At 42.9% G+C, this 20,352-nt stretch overlaps 1 long non-coding RNA gene across 1 annotated transcript; it reads left to right on the plus strand.

The window, feature by feature from the left end:
• Positions 1-1,511: 1,511 nt before the first annotated feature.
• Positions 1,512-17,809, plus strand: LOC132390448 (uncharacterized). Its single transcript, XR_009510911.1, has 3 exons — positions 1,512-2,256; positions 15,005-15,069; positions 16,189-17,809. It is a non-coding gene; the product is annotated as an uncharacterized LOC132390448 (long non-coding RNA).
• The last annotated feature ends 2,543 nt before the right edge of the window (positions 17,810-20,352 follow it).

Here is a 20,352-nt window from a genome sequence, read left to right on the forward strand (position 1 = left end):
GATTGAGGGAGAGGAGATTGCAGAGTGGTGCTTGGGGAAGGTCAGACAGGAGTCACAACCGCTGCACGTGAAGACCCAGCCTGGTGTTCAAGGCTGGAGTCGCAGTTGGGGTCTGCGCAATCGCGTTGAAGGTGTCCATGGTCGTTGGAACTGGCATTGATGATGCTGGAGTCCGGATTTTGAATATGCCCTGGGTTGCTGTGGCAGCCGAGATCGACGGCGGGGCCATTCCATGGTCTTTGGAACCAGTATTGATGGTGCTGGAGTCCGGGTATGAGAGAGTGTGAGATGTTTGAGAGAGCCATGGTTTTCAAGGGACATTGGAAGATTATTTTGAAAAAGAGAATGGTCTATAATAAATATAGGCAGCATGGTGTAAATGACGTGTTTGAGGAATATAAAGAATATAAATAAATCTTAAGGACGAAAATAGAAATGCTAAAAGAAGATACGAGGTTGCTTTGGCAAGTATGGTGAAAATAAATCCTAAAGGTTTCTTCAGTTATATCAATAGCAAAAGGATAGTAAGGGAGAAAATTGGTCCCTTAGAGAATCAGAATGGACAGCTATATGTGGAGCCAAAAGAGATGGGGTCGATTTTGAACAATTTATTTTCTTCGGAATTCAATAAGGAGAAGGATATTGTATCGTGTAAGATAAGGGAAACGAGTATAGTAGTTGTGGAAACTATGATGACTAAAAAAGAGGAAGTACTGACAGGATTTCCCCTAGGACCTTGAGGGAAGTTAGTGTAGATACAGCTAGGGCTGTGACAGAAATATTTCAAATGTCATTAGAGACGGTCATCCCTACTTCGATGCACACCGCTAATTCTGAGACACCTCTGGTGCCTGACTGCATCGGTCTTGACCATTGGTCTGGATTCATCAGCTGCGTGGAGAGCATTCACCCCTGCATGGGCAACAGCTTGCTTTATGTATCGTACTACCCTGACTTGCATACTGACTTTCATCCGCGAAGGTACAATATCCATGGTCGAACCTGACCCGCGGAGGGCCATCAACAGCATGTCTGACTATGGCCTCCTCTCCTGCTGCGATGAGGCCAAGTGTAGGTTGAATGAGCAACGACTCGTATTCCGATTGTGTAGCCTCCAATCTCGACGGCATGAACATTGATTTCTTCAAATTCAAGAAATGAATATCCTGTGCTTCTTCCGCCCACTCCACCTCAGCGTTCCTTCGGATCCCACCGCCCCATTCTGGTGGCTTTTTACTCCTTCACTTCCCCTCACGCACCGCCATGTCCTCCTCATCAATTCTGTCTGGCTCTCCATCTCTTTTGTGTAATCCCGTGGTCCTGCGTCTCTCCTGTTAGATTCCTTTCTCTTCATCTCTTTGCCTTTTCTGCCTGTCACTCAGCTCTTCACATAATCGTTCCTCCAGAAACCAGACCCCTCCCGCACTCACTTGTCCTTCTACTCCTCCCCCATCACCTAATTCTGGCTTTTGTCTCTTTTTCTTTGATCAGAATGAAGGTTCCCAGCCCGAGCTGTCGACTGGTTGCTGAGTTCCTCCAACATTCTCTGTGTGTTTGCTTCTGTTTGTTTATTGATTAAAATAATCAGACTGGTACAGTGGAAGAGGAATTTGTGGAATGGTCAGAGACAGTTTCATACAGTAGTTTATTTACCCAGGAACATGCCATTTCAGTTGTAATCTGTGTAAAGAGGTGGTATTACTGAGAGTTCTTGCGGTGAAGGATCCTGAATATGAGCAGTGGCAGATGTTTAAGGAGAAGGTTCGTTAAAGCCGACATTTATCCCAATCAGACAGAGGAATCACAGAGAGCAAACAACAGTCTGTGATTAAAAGAGTTCAAGGTAAATATTAACTCAGAGAACAAACAAAGAGGCAACGACAGGGTGGACAAAACAGTCGGGATTTTTCCTGTAACTCATGATGCGACAAAAGATAAAAATATCAAGGAAAAACAGATTAGTTAACTCAATAATTTCCATTAGTGTTTTCAGTGGGGACACAGCAAACATCCTACAGATATCTAACGGTGACATTTCAATGCTGTGCCATAATGTGTAGCAATCACCATCAGGGGTGATAAACTAATGGGACTAAAAGCAAAAATATCCAGTTCCCAACGACCTGCACCAGACGGTTTCACAGGAAGGCTGGAGAGAAAGTAGAGACGTTGGAATCTGTCAAAAATCACTGTTACAGAAAGGTCCCAGTGGAGCTGAAAACCATTGCTGAAGGGTGGAAGAGAAAGGAAAACAAAGTAGGTAACTGTACTGGAGTCTATAATCTGTGAAGAAATGACAAGTCATTTAGAAAAGTTTAATGTCATTGAACTAAACCAAGAGGGTTTACAGTCAGATTCAGACAGCACAGAAACAAGTCTTCAGCTCAAATGGTCCACACTGACCAAAATTCCCATCTGAGCTTCTGGTCTGTAACCGCCTCACAACGATATTATGAACAATGTTATCCTCCGTCCTTTTCCCATTTCCCACCTTTTGACCCATATCCTTCAAAACCTTTGCTTCCCATTAGCCTGTCCGAGTACTGCTTCAATGTACCTGATTCAACCACACCCCCAGTAGCTCATTCCATTTGCTGACCAGCCTGTGCTTGGAAATGTTGCCCTTCAGGTTCCTATTAGATCTCCTCTTACACCAATGCCTTCCGGTTCCTGATTCCCCAACACTGGCAGAAAGACTGTTTTATTCGACCCACACTGCAATACACCTCTGCAATACCAGCACTCATTCTCTGACATTCCAGGGAAAATTGTCCAAAACACCTTTCACAATTCAGTCCTTTCAGATCCAGTCACATCCCAGTAAATCTCCTCTGCACTCTTTCCAGCTGATTGGTGTCTGTCATACAGCAGGGCGACCTGAACTAAACACTATTTGCAAAATACGGCGAAACCAACGTGGTGTACATCTGCACCATTTCTTCCCAGCTTCTATATTCGGTGCCCTGACTGAAGGACAGTGTTCCAAACCCCTCTTCACCACCCTGTCCATCTGGAACCTGGTCTTGGACCCTGTAACCTGGGTTACTGAATATTAAAACAACACACAGAAAATGCCGGTGGAACACAGCAGGCCAGGCAGCATCTATTAGGAGAAGCACTGTCGACGTTTCGGGCCGAGACTCTTCACCCCACACTCAGGTTGGAGGAATAACACCTTATATACCAGCTGGTTAGCCTCCAACCTGATGGCATGAACATTGACTTCTCTAACTTCCGTTAATGCACCTTCTTACCCCATCCCTGACATATTTAGTTTTTTTCCCCTTTTTCCCTTTATTTTTTCTTTCTCTCTCTGCGCATCACTCTGCCTGTTCTCCATCTCCCTCTGGTGCTCCCCTCCCCTTTTCTTTCTCACTCGGCATCCCGTCCCATGATACTTTCCCTTCTCGAGCTCTGTAACCCTTTTACCAATCACCTCTCTGGCTCTCAGCTTCACCCCACCCCCTCCGGTCTTCTCCTGACATTTTGCATTCCCCCCCACTTTCAAATCAATTACTATCTTTCCGTTCAGTTAGTCCTGACGAAGGGTCTCGGACCGAAACTTCGACAGCCCTTCTCCCTATAGATGCTGCCTCGCCTGTTGCGTTCCACCAGCATTCTGTGTGATACCAGAGTTTTGAGACTTTATAGGGGAAGTTGGAGAAGTGAGTCTTTGTACTTTCAGGGGCATTTACCACATGTAAGGCAAGTGCACAAGACAAGGGCTCTGTGCTGGGAAGGAAGTGTGTTAATATTGATTGAAGTCAGGTTATCATACTGAGACAGAGTAACGTGTAAGGAGGATATAATTGGTGGAGTTTTCCAGGGACCAGTTCTGGATCATCAGTGACTTATTGATATTAATGACCCGATGGAAGGGCAGAATGTGCGGAATCCACGGTGTCAATGATGGGGAACGTGATGAGGGGACGTGTTGTGATTGAACATTTGGTCTCTCCAACAAGACATGGGGAAGCTGGTGAGAAGAATACTTGGTAAATGAAGCTTAATGTGGTAAAGTGTGATGGCATGCAGAGAAGCAGGAGGAAACAAAAGTCAGACAATTATTTATGTAGAGATAAATTGTCAATGAGAGAAATAGAGAGGCGGCAATGTGTTCTCCTGCACAACAAAGTAGAGATGGGTGTAGTGAGTGGTTCATAAAAACATATATGACCAAGGTTCGGAGGTGAATGGTTCATTGATATTTATTGCTGTAGAAAAATAGAGAGGTTTTGTTACAGTGTCAGACAAATGCACAATGATGGATTTTGGAAAGTTAAAGCAGGTTATGACACAGACAGAGAAAAATAGGTTCCTGAGGATTGTTGACGAAAAGAAAGACTTGGGGTACAGGTACATAATTTCATGAAGGTGCCAACACAGGTAGACAAGGTTGTGAAGAAGGTGCACGTCATGCTTGCCTTCATCGGCAAAAGGCTTTGGGAGGAGCTGGGACATCATAATACAGTTGTACAAATCAATAATGAAACCACACCAGGAGTACCCTGTGCAGTTCTGGTCACCACGAGAGGAAGGATGTGGTTAAGCTGAAACGATGCAAAAACGATTCACAGGAATGTTACCTGGACCGCGGCATTCAGTTACAAGGAAAGATCACACTGACTTGGACTGTTTTCCACGAAGTGAAGGAGGCTGACAGGTGAAATGGTAGAAGTTTATAAAACTAAGAGAGGAGTAGACAAGCAGAATCACTTACCCAGGGTGCAAGTATCAAATATGACAAGGTGCAGCTTTAAAATGCCAGGGTGAGTACTTAAAAGTGGGCATTAGTGGAGGTAAGATTAGTGTCTCCGTAAAAAGGGAGGGTGGGGAATAAATCAATCAGGGATGGGCTAAGAAAGGGAGGAAGGTTATTAACGGGTTAGAGAAATCAATGTTCATTCCATCAGGTTGGAGGCTACCCAGACGGAATATGCGGTGTTGTTCCTCTAACCTGAGTGTGGCTTCATCGTGATAGTAGAGGGACGTGGAATTAAAATATGTGGCCACTAGGAGGTGCTGCTCTCTCTGGCTTTTTCTGTCTATCCACGGTCCCAGAACAGGAACACTGCAATCCAGTAACGTTGCTCAGTCTCCTTCATCCTTCAACGCTGGCAGATGGTATTTATTTGGTACTACATATGCCGAATTGTAATAACCCCTTGACAGCGTTTGTTCAGCCTGCCAGCCGACTCTGTAACTGCCATAAGCAGAAGTTGTGATATTACTGGTGACATAGCTATTGTCCGTACAGTTAGCTAAATCTGATCCCATTACCCCGTTGTTGCAATAACAGACTTCACGCTCATTCTCGTGAAGTAGTTTCAGAGATTAGGATTCGTGCAGTCCATTATAGGAAATTTAATGCCAGCGTTCAAAACAGTTCCATTGGCAAGAGTAATTTCTCTGGGCAGTTCAGACCAGTGCTCCCTTCACAGATCTAACATTGCTACTAAAGTAAAACACAGACTCAATCTTGCCCAAACCTCAGCACCTGCAACTGGCTTTCGCACGGCGCTGACATCGATCAAAGCTTGTGTCTTCCTTGCTCTCAGCAAAGGATCGGCTATCTCGCCTCGGTTCAGCCACATCGAATTGTCTTCAATTCCAAAAGGAAGTTACAGACTATAACGTACGATGGTCTACACACACAAATTGCTTGAAGAACTCAGCAGGCCAGACAGCATTTACAGAAGAAGTACTTTTTTTCCAAAGATGCGGCCTGACCTGCGAAGCTCCTCCAGCATTTTGAGATTGTTGCTCGAATTTCCAGCAGCTGTAGATTTCCTCTTGTTTGCCAATTGCGATGATCGTTTGTCAGAAAACGTGTGATGAAAAAACAGCGCAGAACCTCAGGATACTGACCACCACCCCCTTCCAGTGAAGATGGAAACCATCCCTTTGGCATCGATCACAGATGAAGTCCCAGTGATTGGGTGAATGCAAGTCGGCTTTTTCCACGGGGGTTGGGAGGTACTACAACCAGAGGGCATGAGTTAAGGATGATGGGTGAAAGTTTAAGGAGAACAGGAAAGGAAAATACTTCACTCAGATGGTTGTGAGAGTGTTGGAACGAGCTGCCGGAATGAGTGTTGCATGCAAGTTTGATTTCAATATTTAAGATAAGTTCGGAGAGATGCGTGCGAACGATCCCTGCGAAAAGAAGAGAGGGGTAGAGAGGGAACGATGTCCTTAGTGGTGGGGTCCTGTTGAAGGTGGCGGAAGTTGCGTAGGATAATATGCTGGTTCCGGAGGCTGGTGTGGTGGTCTGGTGGGGACAGCAACCCATTGTGCTTTCCCCTTAGATTCCTTCTTCTCCTCTCCTGCCTAACCCCGCCCTGCTTCCCCTCCCCACCCTTGATCTTTCCTCTGATTGGTTTTCCGCCATCTTCTTCATAGGGCCCCTGCCCCCTGCTTCTTTAGACCTGACGAAGGTTCTCGACCAGAAACATTGACCGCTTTTTTCAACTGATGCTGCCGGCCCTGCTGAGCTCATCCAGCTTTTTTGTACGTCCGGTAAATGGTTGACTCGTGCATTAGTCTTTACATTAATTCTTACTCATAGACTCAACTCACATCGGTAAAGGCATATTTTTTTTGAGGTTTGCAAAATGCCTTTGTGTGGGTGAGATTATAGTTTACAAACCTGATCACATTGTTTATGAAAAATGGTTGATTGATGAAGCCCGGGGTGGATATTGTATTAGTCGAATTTGAAAAGCTTTCAACAAGGCCTCTCATGGTGGTTCGGAGGGAGATTCCCTCTGTGTCTGTCCCCGGGAGTGTGTGATGGGACGGTGTGGAGGGAGATTCACTCTGTGTCTGACACCGGGAGTGTGTGATGGGACGGGGTGGAGGGAGATTCACTCTGTGTCTGACACCGGGAGGGTGTGATGGGACGGGGTGGAGGGAGATTCACTCTGTGGCTGACACCGGGAGGGTGTGATGGGACGGTGTAGAGGGAGATTCACTCTGTGTCTGATCCCGGGAGTGTGTGTTGGGACGGTGTGGAGGGAGATTCACTCTGTGTCTGACCCCGGGAGTGTGTGATGGGAATGGGAAGGTGTGGAGGGAGATTCACTCTGTGTCTGACACCGGGAGTGTGTGATGGGAATGGGAAGGTGTGGAGGGAGATTCACTCTGTGTCTGACTCCGGGAGTGTGTGATGGGACGGTGTGGAGGGAGATTCCCTCTGTGTTTGACCCCGGGAGTGTGTGCTGGGATGGTGTGGAGGGAGATTCTCTCTGTGTCTGACTCCGGGAGTGTGTGATGGAACGTGGTGGAGGGAGGTTCACTCTGGTCTGACCCCGGGATTGTGTGCTGGGATGGGGTGGAGGGAGACTCACTCTCTGTCTGACCCCGGGAGATTGTGATAGGCCGGTGTGGAGGGAGATTTACTCTGTGTCTGGCCCCGGGAATGTGTGATGGGATGGTATGGATCGAGATTCATGCTGTGTCTGACCTCGGGATTGTGTGATGGGACGGTGTGGAGGGAGATTCAATCTGTGTCTCACACCGGGAGTGTGCGATGGGACGGTGTGGAGGGAGATTCAGTCTGTGTCTGACCCCGGGAGTATGTGATGGGACGGTGTGGCGGGAAATTCACTTTGTGTCTGAAACCGGTAGTGTGTGATGGGACGTTGTGGAGGGAGATTTATTCCGTGACTGACCACGAGAGTGTGTGATGGAACGGGGTGGAGGGAGATTCACTCAGCGTCTGACCCCGGGAGTGTGTGATGGGACGGTGTGGAGGAATAATCACTCCGTGTCTGACCCCTGGAGTGTGTGATGGGACGGTGTGGAGGGAGATTCACTTTGTGTCTGACCCCGGGAGTGTGTGATGGGACGGGGTGGAGGGAAATTCATTCTGTGTCTGACCACGGGAGTGTGTGATGGAACGGTGTGGAGGGAGATTCACTCTGTGTCTGACCCCGGGATTGTGTGATGGGACGGTGTGTAGGGAAGTTCACTTTGTGTCTGACACCGGTTGTGTGTGATGGGACGGTGTGGAGTGAGATTCCCTCTGCGTCTCACACCGGGATTGTGTGATGGGACGGTGTGGAGGGAGATTCACTCTGTGTCTGACCCCGGGAGTGTGTGATGGGACGGTGTGGAGGGAAATTCACTTTGTGTCTGACACCGGTAGTGTGTGATGGGACGGGGTGGAGGGAAATTCATTCTGTGTCTGACCACGGGAGTGTGTGATGGAACGGTGTGGAGGGAGATTCACTCTGTGTCTGACCCCGGGATTGTGTGATGGGACGGTGTGTAGGGAAGTTCACTTTGTGTCTGACACCGGTTGTGTGTGATGGGACGGTGTGGAGTGAGATTCCCTCTGCGTCTCACACCGGGATTGTGTGATGGGACGGTGTGGAGGGAGATTCACTCTGTGTCTGGCCCCGGGAGTGTGTGATGGGATGGTGTGTAGGGGTTACTGATTCAATGACTGACTCCCAGACGGACAGATGGAGAATCACTGTTCCTTGTTCCTGAATTCCAGAGCATGCTTGTTCCAAGGACTGGATCAGAAATGAAGACCGGGGAGGGGGGGGGGGGGGGGACGTCACGTGATGACGTCGGATAGGGACGCTGGAACCCAGCCCTCCCGTAAAAAAGTTAATAAATTAATGTTTTAGTGAAGAAAAAGTAATTAATACTTTTTTAAGGTTACTTATCAATTACTTTGGATTGTTTTAAGCTATGCCTCATAAACAGTGGACGAAGAAAACTGCTACCGCGAAGACCGCTCAAGTTGGAACAGAATCAAGGCCTACTTCTACTGAAGAACCGCGGACTCAGGTACAACACACCGCCGGTGAAACAGAAAAGGAGACTGCGGCAGCATCGGCCATTTCTAAAGGAAAAGATCAACGAGAACTGCGCAAGCGTAAAGGAACGAGCATGCGCAAAAGAGAGCAACCAGAACTACAAAACCCAGCAAGGACTGAAACCGACAGTGAATCGAGTCTGAGAGAGAGGCGGACTCTCTGGAAAAATCAGACGAAGATGGAGAAGAAGAAGAAGAAGATGAAAGTTCCTCTGAAAATACAAAAAAGATATTGAGGCAAATAATGCATAAATTAAATGCATTAAAAGTAATTAAAAGTAACCAAAAAGTAATCAAAGAAAACAATAACAAATATGGAGGCTACGTTTGATAAAATGACAAAGAAACAGGAAAAAATGGAAAAGAAAATTACAGATTTGGACGTCAAAATGGAAGAAATGGATGGAAGAATGAAGAAGATGGAAGATGATAATGATGCCTGGACATCAGAAAGAAAACAACTCGTGGGAAAAATTGATAAGCTTGAAAATTTTAGTAGACGCAACAATATTAAAATTGTTGGACTTAAAGAAGGTACCGAAGGAGAAGACCCAATAATTCTTTTTCAAAAATGGATTCCTGAAAAATTGGAAATGTGAGAAGAAACTTTAATTGAGATTGAAAGGGTGCACAGAGCCTTAAGACCAAGATCTCATGATGATCAAAATCCGCGATCAATTTTGATAAGATGTTTAAGATACCAGGATAAAGAAAAGATTTTGAGGGCGGCTGCCCAAGGTGCTAAAAGAAGAAAAGGTCCGTTGATGATAGCAGAGAAACCAGTTCTTTTTTATCCTGATATAAGTTATAACCTTTTGAAGAGAAAGAAAGAATTTAATCCAGCTAAAAATGTTTTATGTGAAAAAGGTTATAAGTTTTTAATGCGTCACCCAGCAACATTGATAAATTTTTTGGAGGAAGGAAAAAGATTTTTTTCTGATTATCAAGATGCGGAGGTGTTTGCACAAAAACTTCCATCTCTTCGTTAATTAAACGTAGCGATTTCTAAATGTAATGGTTAAAGACGAAGACAGAGAAAGCAAATGGAACTGATGGACATTTAAGGACGATATAAGGGAGAAAAGTAAAATTTTAGAAATATTAATTGAGAATAGTATGTTTTTTTATATATACTTTTTATGTTGCGGGGGGCTGCGGAGCTTTGAATCGGTTACTACGGGATTCACGTGTGTAATCATGGCGATTGCCATGACCCGTACAATAGAGGGGGGTAATGTTGTGTTTTTTTTTTCTTTCACAACATTAGTAAGGGGGTACAATAGAGGGGGGTAATGTTGTGTTTTTTTTCTTTCACAACATTAGTAAGGGGGTATTTTGTTTTTTTCTTTATTTTCTATTTTTCTTCTATTGTTTTGCCTGGATGATTGGTGGGGACACACATAGCAACATGGTGACTTCTAAAAAGATTTCCCAGGATGCAATGAAAGTTGAAAGATTAGGTATTATTATAGATTGGAGTGACATAAATAAAAATAATGATTAATTTATTGATTGTTTTAAGTTTTAATGTTAGTGGGCTTAATGGACCAATAAAAAGAAAAAGAATTTTAACATATAATAAAAAAATGAAAATAGATATAGCTTTCTTACAAGAAACTCATTTAACGGATATAGAACATCAGAAATTATAAAAAGACCGGGTTGGAAATGTTATTGCAGTTTCACTTAACTCAAAGGCAAGAGGAGTTGCAATTTTGGTTAATAAAAATTTACCAATTAAAATACAAAATATATTAATTGATTCGGCCGGAAGATATTTAATTATACATTGTCAATTTTTTTCAGAACTATGGACTCTTATGAATATTTATGCACCAAATGAAAATGATGTAAAATTTATATAGGAGGTCTTTTTGAATTTGGCTAATGCACATGATAAAATATTAATAGGTGGAGATTTTAATATTTTGTTTAGATCCAGTTTTAGATAGATCAACAAAGGCTATTACAAAATCAAAAGTAGCAAAATTAACTCTATCATTGATGAAATATTTAAATTTGATTGATATATGGAGAAGAATCAATCCAAAAGAAAGGGATTATTAATTTTATTCAAATAGACATAAAACATATTCAAGGATAGATTTTTTCCTATTATCAACAAATACTCAAGTTAGAGTGAAAAATGTGGAATATAAAGCAAGAATATTGTCTGATCACTCTCCTTTAATAATGACAATGATAATGATAGATAAAGAGGAATCAATTTATAGATGGAGATTTAATTCAATTCTACTAAAACGTCAAGATTTTTGTGATTCTATGAAAAAGCAGATTCAGTTCTTTTTAGATACAAATTTACATTCAGTTGATGATAAATTTATATTGTGGGAAGCAATGATAGCATATTTGAGAGGCCAGATAATAAGTTATACTTCTAAAATTAAGAAGGAATATATGATAGAAATAGATCAATTGGAAAAAGAGATTATAAAATTAGAAAAAGAATCTCAAAGAAATATGACAGAAGAAAAACGAAGGCAACTTATTAATAAGAAGTCAAAACATAATACACTCCAGACATATCGAACAGAAAAAGCAATTATGAGAACTAAACAGAGATATTATGAACTAGGTGAATTTCTTGCATGGCAGTTAAAAACAGATCAGATTTCTAAAACAATAAATGCAATTCGAACAAAAGTGAATGAAATTACTTATAAACCTCTAGAAATTAATGAGGCCTTTAAGAATTTTTATTCTGAGTTGTATAAATCAGAATCAAAGAATGATGACGTTAAGATAGAAGAATTTTTATCACAAATAACGCTTCCAAAATTAAATACAGAAGAACAGAAGGGATTAGGTATGCCTTTTACATTGAAGGAAGTTGAAGAAGCTTTGGGATCACTTCAAAGTAATAAATCTCCAGGAGAAGATGGTTTTCCACCTGAATTTTATAAAAAAGTTTAAAGATTTATTAATTCCTCCTTTTATGGAGTTAATATATCAAGCGGAAAGAACGCATAAACTTCCAGAATCTTTTTCAACAGCTATTTTAATAGTATTGCCAAAAAAAGATAGAGACCTTTTAAAACCAAAATCATATAGACCTATTTATTTATTAAACACCGATTATAAAATAACAGCAAAAATCTTATCTAATAGATTATCTAAATGCTTACCAAAATTAGTGCATATGGATCAAACAGGATTTATCAAAAATAGACAATCGGCAGATAATGTAACTCGGTTATTTAGTATAATCCATCTAGCACAAAAGAGGGAGGAAATGAGTGTGGCCGTTGCTTTAGAGGCAGAAAAAGCATTTGATAGATTGGAATGGGATTTTTTATTTAGGGTATCGGAAAAATATGGACCAGGAACATCATTTATAAAATGGATTAAAACCTTAAATACTAATCCCAAAGCTAAAGTAGTGACAAATGGTCAAATTTCAACATCATTTCAGTTAACAAGATCAACAAGGCAAGGTTGCCCACTATCACCTGCTTTACTTGTGTTGGCAATAGAACCACCAGCTGAATTAATTAGAATGGACCCAGATATTAAGGGTTTCAGAGTTAATCAGGAAGAATACAAGATTAACTTATTTGCTGATGATGTTCTACTTTATTTAACAGATCCATTACATTCACTACGCAAATTATCTTATAGACTAGAAGAATATGGGAAAATATCGGGTTATAAAATAAATTGGGATAAAAGTGAAATTTTACCTCTTACTAAAGGAGATTATAATCAATGTCGATTAATAACTCAATTTAGATGGCCAGCAAATGGTATAAAATATTTAGGTATAAGAGTTGATAATGATATAAAAAACTTATACAAATTAAATTATTTACCATTTTGAAAAAGAATTCAGGAAGATCTTGAAAAATGGATGGCATTACCAATAACATTAGTAGGTAGAGTAAATACTATAAAAATGAATATATTCCCTAGATTACAATATTTATTTCAATCATTACCAATACAATTACCCCAGAATTTTTTTCAAGAGTTAAACAAATATGTGAGGAAATTCCTCTGGAAAGGAAAGATGTCAAGAATATCGTTGGAAAAATTGACATGGAAATTTGATCTAGGAGGATTACAACTTCCAAATTTTAGGAATTATTATAAAGCAAATCAACTTAGATTTATTGCATCTTTTTTCGAGAAAGATAAACCGGCATGGATTAGAATAGAATTAGATAAAATAGGAGAAAACGTACCAGAAGATTTTATATACAAATGGGAATCTAAATGGATACGGGAAAAGAAAGAATCTCCTATATTAAAACATTTGATTGATTTATGGAATAATATAAATGTTGATGATGAGACAAAAAAATCTTTATTAGCAAAGAGATCTTTAATTCAAAATAGACTTATTCCTTTCACAATGGACAATCAACTTTTATATAATTGGATTCAAAATGGGATTAGATATATAGGGAATTGTTTTGAAGGAGGTATATTAATGTCATTTGATCAATTAAAGAATAAATATAAAATATCAAATAACATTTCATTTTGTTACTTCAATTAAGGGCTTATTTAAGAGGAAAATTAGGTCAAACAATGTTATTGCCGAAATCTAATGAAATAGAAATTTTAATTCAAAAAGGAAATAATAAAAAATTTATATCTTGTATGTATAATTTGATTCAAAGACAGGTATATAAACAAGGAGTCCATAAGTCAAGACAAAAATGGGAAAGTGATTTGAATATTAAAATTGAAAAAACAAATTGGTCAAGACTGTGTCTTGATAGTATGACAAATACAATAAATCTTCGGTTAAGATTAGCGCAGTATAATTTTCTACATCAATTATATATTACACCACAAAAAAAAAAATAAATAAATCCAAATTTATCGGATCAGTGTTTCCGATGTAACCAGGAAACTGGTACTTTTTTACATTCGACATGGTCTTGCTCTAAAATTCAACCTTTTTGGACAAATTTAAGACTTTTACTGGAACAAATTACAGGAACACAATTTCCTCATAATCCAATATTATTTTTACTAGGTGATATTGAAGGGATAAAACCGAAACTCAAACTAAATAAGTATCAGAAAGAATTTATAAAAATTGCACTGGCAGTAGGCAAAAAAGCTATTGCAGTTACTTGGAAATCGGATACACATTTAAGTATAGACTCTTGGAAGAAAGAAATCTATGGTTGTATTCCATTAGAAAAAAATACTTATAATTTAAGAGATAAATATGAAACATTTCTGAAAATTTGGAGCCCTTATTTACAAAAGACAGGATTAAATATATAGATGCTCTGAAGATGAAACAATTGCTTATTAGGGGAAAGAAATAAATATACATATTAAAGTTATTACGAATTCCATGGAGCATGTGGAGATCTTCCAACAACCAGGCATTCTGTCTTTCTTTCTTTTTTTTTCTTTCTTTCTCTTTTTTTTCTATAGGGCAGTTAGGGGGGAGGGGTTAAGGGGAGGGGGTAAGGGTTACATACATTGTTTTTTCATACTTTACTTTGTAACCATTTAAAAATGCAATAAAAAAAGTTTTAAAAAAAAGAAATGAAGACCGGCTTTATTACATATCCACGTTTGAAAGATCCTACACTGAGGCCGATCTGCATTGCTGCAACTCTAAATCGAATCTACTTGAAATCAGTTCAAGCCAGGAAGAGGTATTTGTCAGATGAAATGAAGAGCAGTATATATATATATATATATATATATACTGCCCGGTTCAGACACAGAGTGAGTCTCTCTCCAGTACGTCCCATCACACACTCCCGTGGTCAGACACAGAGTGGTCTCCCTTCCATACCATCTCATCACACACTCCCGGTGTCAGACACAGAGTGATCTCCCACCACACCGTCCCATCACACACTCCCGTGGTCAGACACAGAGTGATCTCCCTTCCATACCGTCTCATCACACACTCCCGGTGTCAGACACAGAGTGATCTCCCACCACACCGTCCCATCACACACTCCCGGGGTCAGGCACAGAGTGAATCTCCCTCCACACCGTCGCATTACACACTCCCCGGTTCAGACACAGAGTGAGGCTCCCTGCATCTTGCCATCACATTCTACTGGTGTGAGATACAGAGTTCCTTCCACACCGTCCCTTCGCGCTCTCCCTTTGTCAGACGTAACGTGACGCTCCTTAAATTCAAACTTTAATGATAGTAATTTATTTTCACAGAATTTTGTTGAGAAATCTGTCCGCGACCAAGGCAGTTCATACTGGATTGGAAAATGCAACTATGGGTGAGATTTGGGGTATTGCAAGTTTCTGAGAAAAGAGTGAGTCGGGGATCGGTGCAGGCTGAGTGAAGGGAGTGGGCAATGTGTTTAGTTTGGGGACTGACACAGACTGCGAGAGGGGAGTGGGCAGTGAGATTAGTTTGGGGACTGACGCTGTTTGCTAGAAGGAGTGGGCATTGATATTAGTTTGCGGACTGATAAGGGCTGTATGGAGAGCGTGTGCAATTGGCTTTGTTTGGGGATTGACAAAGTCTGTTGGTAGAATGTGTGCAGTGTAATTAATGTGGGAACTGACATGGGCTGTGGGAAGAGAGTGCGAAGTGGGAGTGTTTTGGTGGTTGACACAGATCTTTAGGGAGAAGGCTAGGTATTGGGTTTATCGTGGGGACTCGCGCGGGGTCTTGGAGTGAAAGTGGGATGTACACGTATTTTGGGGACTAACATGGGTCTGTGGGGAGAGACTGGAGCTGCAGAGCTCTTTTGGGAACTGACCCAGGTTGTGGGAGAGAGTGAGGCAGTGGGAACACTTTGGGGCCTAGCACATGTCTGTGGTGAGGGAATGAGGGAGGGGTGTACATAGGGGACACACACAGATCTGAGGGGAGAGAATAGTTCAGTGGGAGTACTCTGGGGACTGAGACACGACCGTGGGGAGAGCATGATAAGCGGGAGGTGTTTTGGTGATTGACACAGGTCTCTAAGAAGAGGGTTGAGCAGTGGGATTATTTTGGGTTCCGGCACGGGGCTGTGGGGAGAGAGTCAGGCAGTGTAGTTTGGACTGACACTGATCTGTGTGGTGGGAGTGGTGAGTCTGAGTACTTAGGCAGAAAACACAGGCCTGTGGGGAGATTGAAGATGTGGCAGCATTTTGAGGACTGACATGGGGCCTTGGGAGAGACTGGCGCTGTGGGAATATTTTGGGGACTGACAAAGGGCTGCAGGGAGAAAGTGGACCATTGTGAAAATTCTGGATACTGACACAGGGCTGTGCTGGGAAAGTGGGATTGTGGGAAATTTTGGGGTGCCGCAGGTCGTTGGCGAGAGTGGGCGTCAGTGATTTTGGGGACTAACACACGGCTGCCTGCTGAAGGTACGCTGATATTGCTTACCCCTTCTTGATAGGAGAGTGGCCTCGAATATCGTGTTCCAAATGAAGGCTGGAGTCTTCGAATGCATTGAATGTGGATGGTACCCTCACTTTGAACATTGCAGTGAGGATAAGCGTTGCTTCATCTGCGAGAAGTCGGCGCTTCTGTGCTCAGATCTTTCTGAAAAGATCCAGGATCTCTGTCAACAGTCAATAGGGTCGACTTAAACAAGTGGCAAAACCGTCTTTATCTCACCGACTCACATTACATCATCAGCTCTGCCCCTCACCCTTGCCTTATTATCTTTCCCTCTATCGCAATCTTACCCACCATCTCGCCCACTCTTCACCTTCGTTCCTCTAAACACTCTCTCTCATCCCTCTCCACTCCCGCCTCTTCCATTTCATCCGCATTTTCTCCCTCCCGCATCTCGCCTCCCTTTCCCCGAACTCTTCCTCTTCTATCCCTGTCTCTCTCTCGATTCTCTATTCCCCCTCTACACACTCTCCCAATCCCTCTCTTTCCCTTTTATCAAACTCAACTCGCTCTCCCGCTTCTGTCTTCAGCTACTCTCACCTCAATCATGCGCGTCAATGTTCTCGATACCACAGTCCTGTGGAATAAGAGTGCATGTATTCGCCTTATCCGTGCCCCTTGTAGTTTTGTACAGCTCTACATGGTCACAAAATAAAGCCTGAAAATTTCCGACTGCACCATAACTCAGCCCCTAAAATCCTGGCAGAAACTTCGGAATTCTCCCTCTGTAATCTTTCCAGTTCGTTGAGATTTTTCTCAGAGCAAGGCAAGCAGAACTAAACTCCATACTCCATGTGCGGCCCGACCGACGTCATTTGCAACTGCAACGTGACCTCCGACTCCCGTACTCAGTGTCCTGACTGATGAAGGCCAGCGTGTCAAATATCCTGTCCACCAGTATCGCATCTTCTCTACCGGATTCACGGTCTGTTTTATTATCTGTGACGTAGACCACCTGAGATTTGTTCTTTTGAAGGATCAGTGGGGCGCTAATATGTAAAAATTACCGTCAAATGCAACCAGCTAATAAATGCCGCAAAAAATGTGGAGGTGGTGCTCATACGTTCAAGAAAATGCCAGCGGAAGGGAAGAAGGTGTTTCTGGTTCATTGAGATTTCGGCCTCCTGTTTCTCGTCAACCCTCCTTCCCAGACGACCATCCTTGTCACCGTCCGCCACGACTTCCTCTGCAGCCCTCTCCGTTTCCGCCACCGCATTCTTCTTCCACACTTCTTGACTCTAGCAACCCTCCGTTCACTGCGCTGCGTGCCGTCTTCGTCATCTCCTCCTTCTCCAACACCTCTCCACGTCTCCCTGATCTGTTTGATCCCCTGCAGGTCCACCCCGCTTCCATTAACCGTCTTCCTCCTTTACACGTCTCCCTCTCACTGTTTATATAGAAGTATGGCGAGGAAGAGGGAGAGGTGACGTCTAGTGTTACACCAACCAGCTCCCTTCAAACGGATATTGATCTCTCGTTTCTGAGCCTTTGCTCTATTCTGTGTGAACAGACCGATCGTTTGTTTGGACAAAACTTCATCCCGAGTGGGGTGGTGGGCGGATGGGGTGAGGGTAGATGTGCGGAAGAGATGCGTTAGACCACTTTAGACCAGAGCCAGTGCAGACACCCCTTGCGGCCAATCCGCTCAATAACAGGTAGACCAGTTTGGATACTTCTGGATGGGAGGAGAGGGGTGCAAATTACCAAGCAGGGGAAAGTCTCACCGGTCAGGTCTCTGACAGAGACTATGGCTCTGTGGCTCAGAAAGGAAAGGAGTGAAATTTGGCGAGCTTTATCCTGAGGGTAGTCTTTGTTAGGTGAGCAGAAAAGAGGTACTGAGGACGAGAACGAGATTTCTCAATGGTATGCGGTCGATATACTAACCAGTATATCGGCAGGAAAATGGAGCCGGTTCTGCAAACTTTGAAAGAACATTCAGTTTAAACTGTGACTGAAATGTTAGGATTTGGAACGAAGTCTTGAGATATCTGTATCACTGGGCGCTCCTGCTCGGAAGCTGCGACCTCTGCAAACCGAGCGGTTTATTTCATTTCAATTCAATTCATTTCAAGTTTATTTGCAATTCCATCACATATGACCGCCAGGGCCAAGCTTCAAAACGCAATACCAACTGTCACACGATACACCAAGCTCACGTAATATGTATAAAATAGCAAGTTAGCAAGCATATGTAGGGTATCAGTGAGATATATTCACGCTTTATGTACAGGCGCACACACGCACGCGCGCGCACGAGCACATGTATATATAATCAGCTTGAGGTCCTAGGCAGTGTAAAAGCCACCGAAATCTAGAAACTACAACAACTGCTCTTGTGTTCTGCCGAATGAACACTGGGAGACAGCACAGACTCCTGCCTGGAGATCGCGCCACACCGCCCCTCGTTGTGCAGCTCCTTCATTTTCTCCGCCATCTGGCAACTCTCTCAGTTTACACCTGAACCGGAGTGGAACTAATATCCCAGCGGGAAGGTTTGCCATTAAGAAAGGGGTCGATGTGTTGTTTAAGCTAGAGTTGCAGGGGGATGATAACCAGAATGATTGAACAGAAAGTTGAGTCATTGTTGGGACAGATGTTGTTAAGACCTCAGATAAAGTCAGCGAGCAAAATGTTGAACCTGCTGGATCTCATGTTCTGAGCTACGTCCATTTCAAAGCAATAAGTATTATACGAAGAGCAGATGAGCTCAGGGTCGGAGCCAACGATTGAAAGCATGATAGTTTAGCCATTAGTAAGATTTGTTTGCAGGAGGGGGAAGTTTGTTAGCTCAGCCTTCCAGTTTACCGCTGTTTTTGTCATACTAATGTTTATATAATTTAAGCTATGGTGAGGCTTCAGAGTGGAACTGAGGAATGAGAAGGGTATGAACTCGTTCATGGGGCAACATTATCGACCACCGTACAGTCGGGGGATTTAGAGGAACAAATCTGTGGAGAGTTCGGAGTCTGTTGTAAGAGACATCAGGTTGTGGCATCGGGTGAGTTTAAGATTCTTGGTACTGACTGTGAAAGGACCACTGGGATAGTTTTCTTAATCAGTTAAGGAAGGAACCTTAATCAGCAGATAGTTAGTCCCAATGAGAGAGTGCAATACTTGATCTCATCCTAGCGATTAGGACACGCCAGGGGTCAGAAGTGTGTGTCAGGGAACAATTTGCATCTAGTGTTGGTAATGCCATTAGATACAGGATAAGTATGGAAAAGGATAGATGCAACCTCGAGTTAAGTTTAGTTTTGAGGTTTATAACAAGTAGACCAGAGAGCTTGTATCTTTTACCCGTAGGATGGAAATGTCTAATATTAGAAGACCTGCATTGAGGTAAGAGCGGGTAGGTTCAAAGGAGACGAATTTGGCAAGTTTTTGTCGTCACAGAGATTGGCGGGTAATTGGAAAGTTCTGGCAGCTCTGGTGGTGGAGGTAAATCCATACAGACTTTTAACTGGCTCTTCTATAGGTACGTGGGTGTGCAAGGAATGGAAGGAGACAGATGTCGGGAGAACAAATTCAGAATTGAGATATCACAATTCTTGAACCAAAGGGTCTGTTCTGTTGTGTGATTTACCTTCTCTGCTCTGTAGAAAGAGCAGAGTGATCTGACCTCATCCGGTGGAAAGTGCAGGGAGTTAGTTTGTGAAAAGGAACTTGACGATTTATCGATAACAAGAGGGAACGACCAATTCACAGAAGGCATACGGAATGAAAAAGGCGCACAGAGACACCATCTTCAAAGGGACACTGAATAACCACTTACAATACTTTTGTATCACAGACACAACCCTCGTCGTAATACGAACACGCCCCTCATAGTGACAACCACACACTGATAGACCCGGTACTGCAACAAGGAAACTTCCTCGCTGTGTGCATAGGGGTGATAGAGATATATAGAGATGTATTTAGACCGAACGTGCAGGATACAGGAACCTGGGTGACAGACAGTGCAGATCCAGAGACGTGCAGAGACCCCTTGTGACCAACCCGCTCAATAGCAGGTAGACCCTTTGGATACTTCTGGATGGGAGGACAGAGGTGCAAATGCTGAAGCTGGGGAAAGTCTCAACGGTCAGGTCTCTGGCACTGACTGTGGTTCTGTGGCTCAGCAGGTAATGGGTTGAGATGTGGCGAGCTGTATCGATAGAGT

Source organism: Hypanus sabinus, unplaced genomic scaffold (assembly GCF_030144855.1).
Source record: "Hypanus sabinus isolate sHypSab1 unplaced genomic scaffold, sHypSab1.hap1 scaffold_901, whole genome shotgun sequence".
Classification (NCBI taxonomy): domain Eukaryota; kingdom Metazoa; phylum Chordata; class Chondrichthyes; order Myliobatiformes; family Dasyatidae; genus Hypanus; species Hypanus sabinus.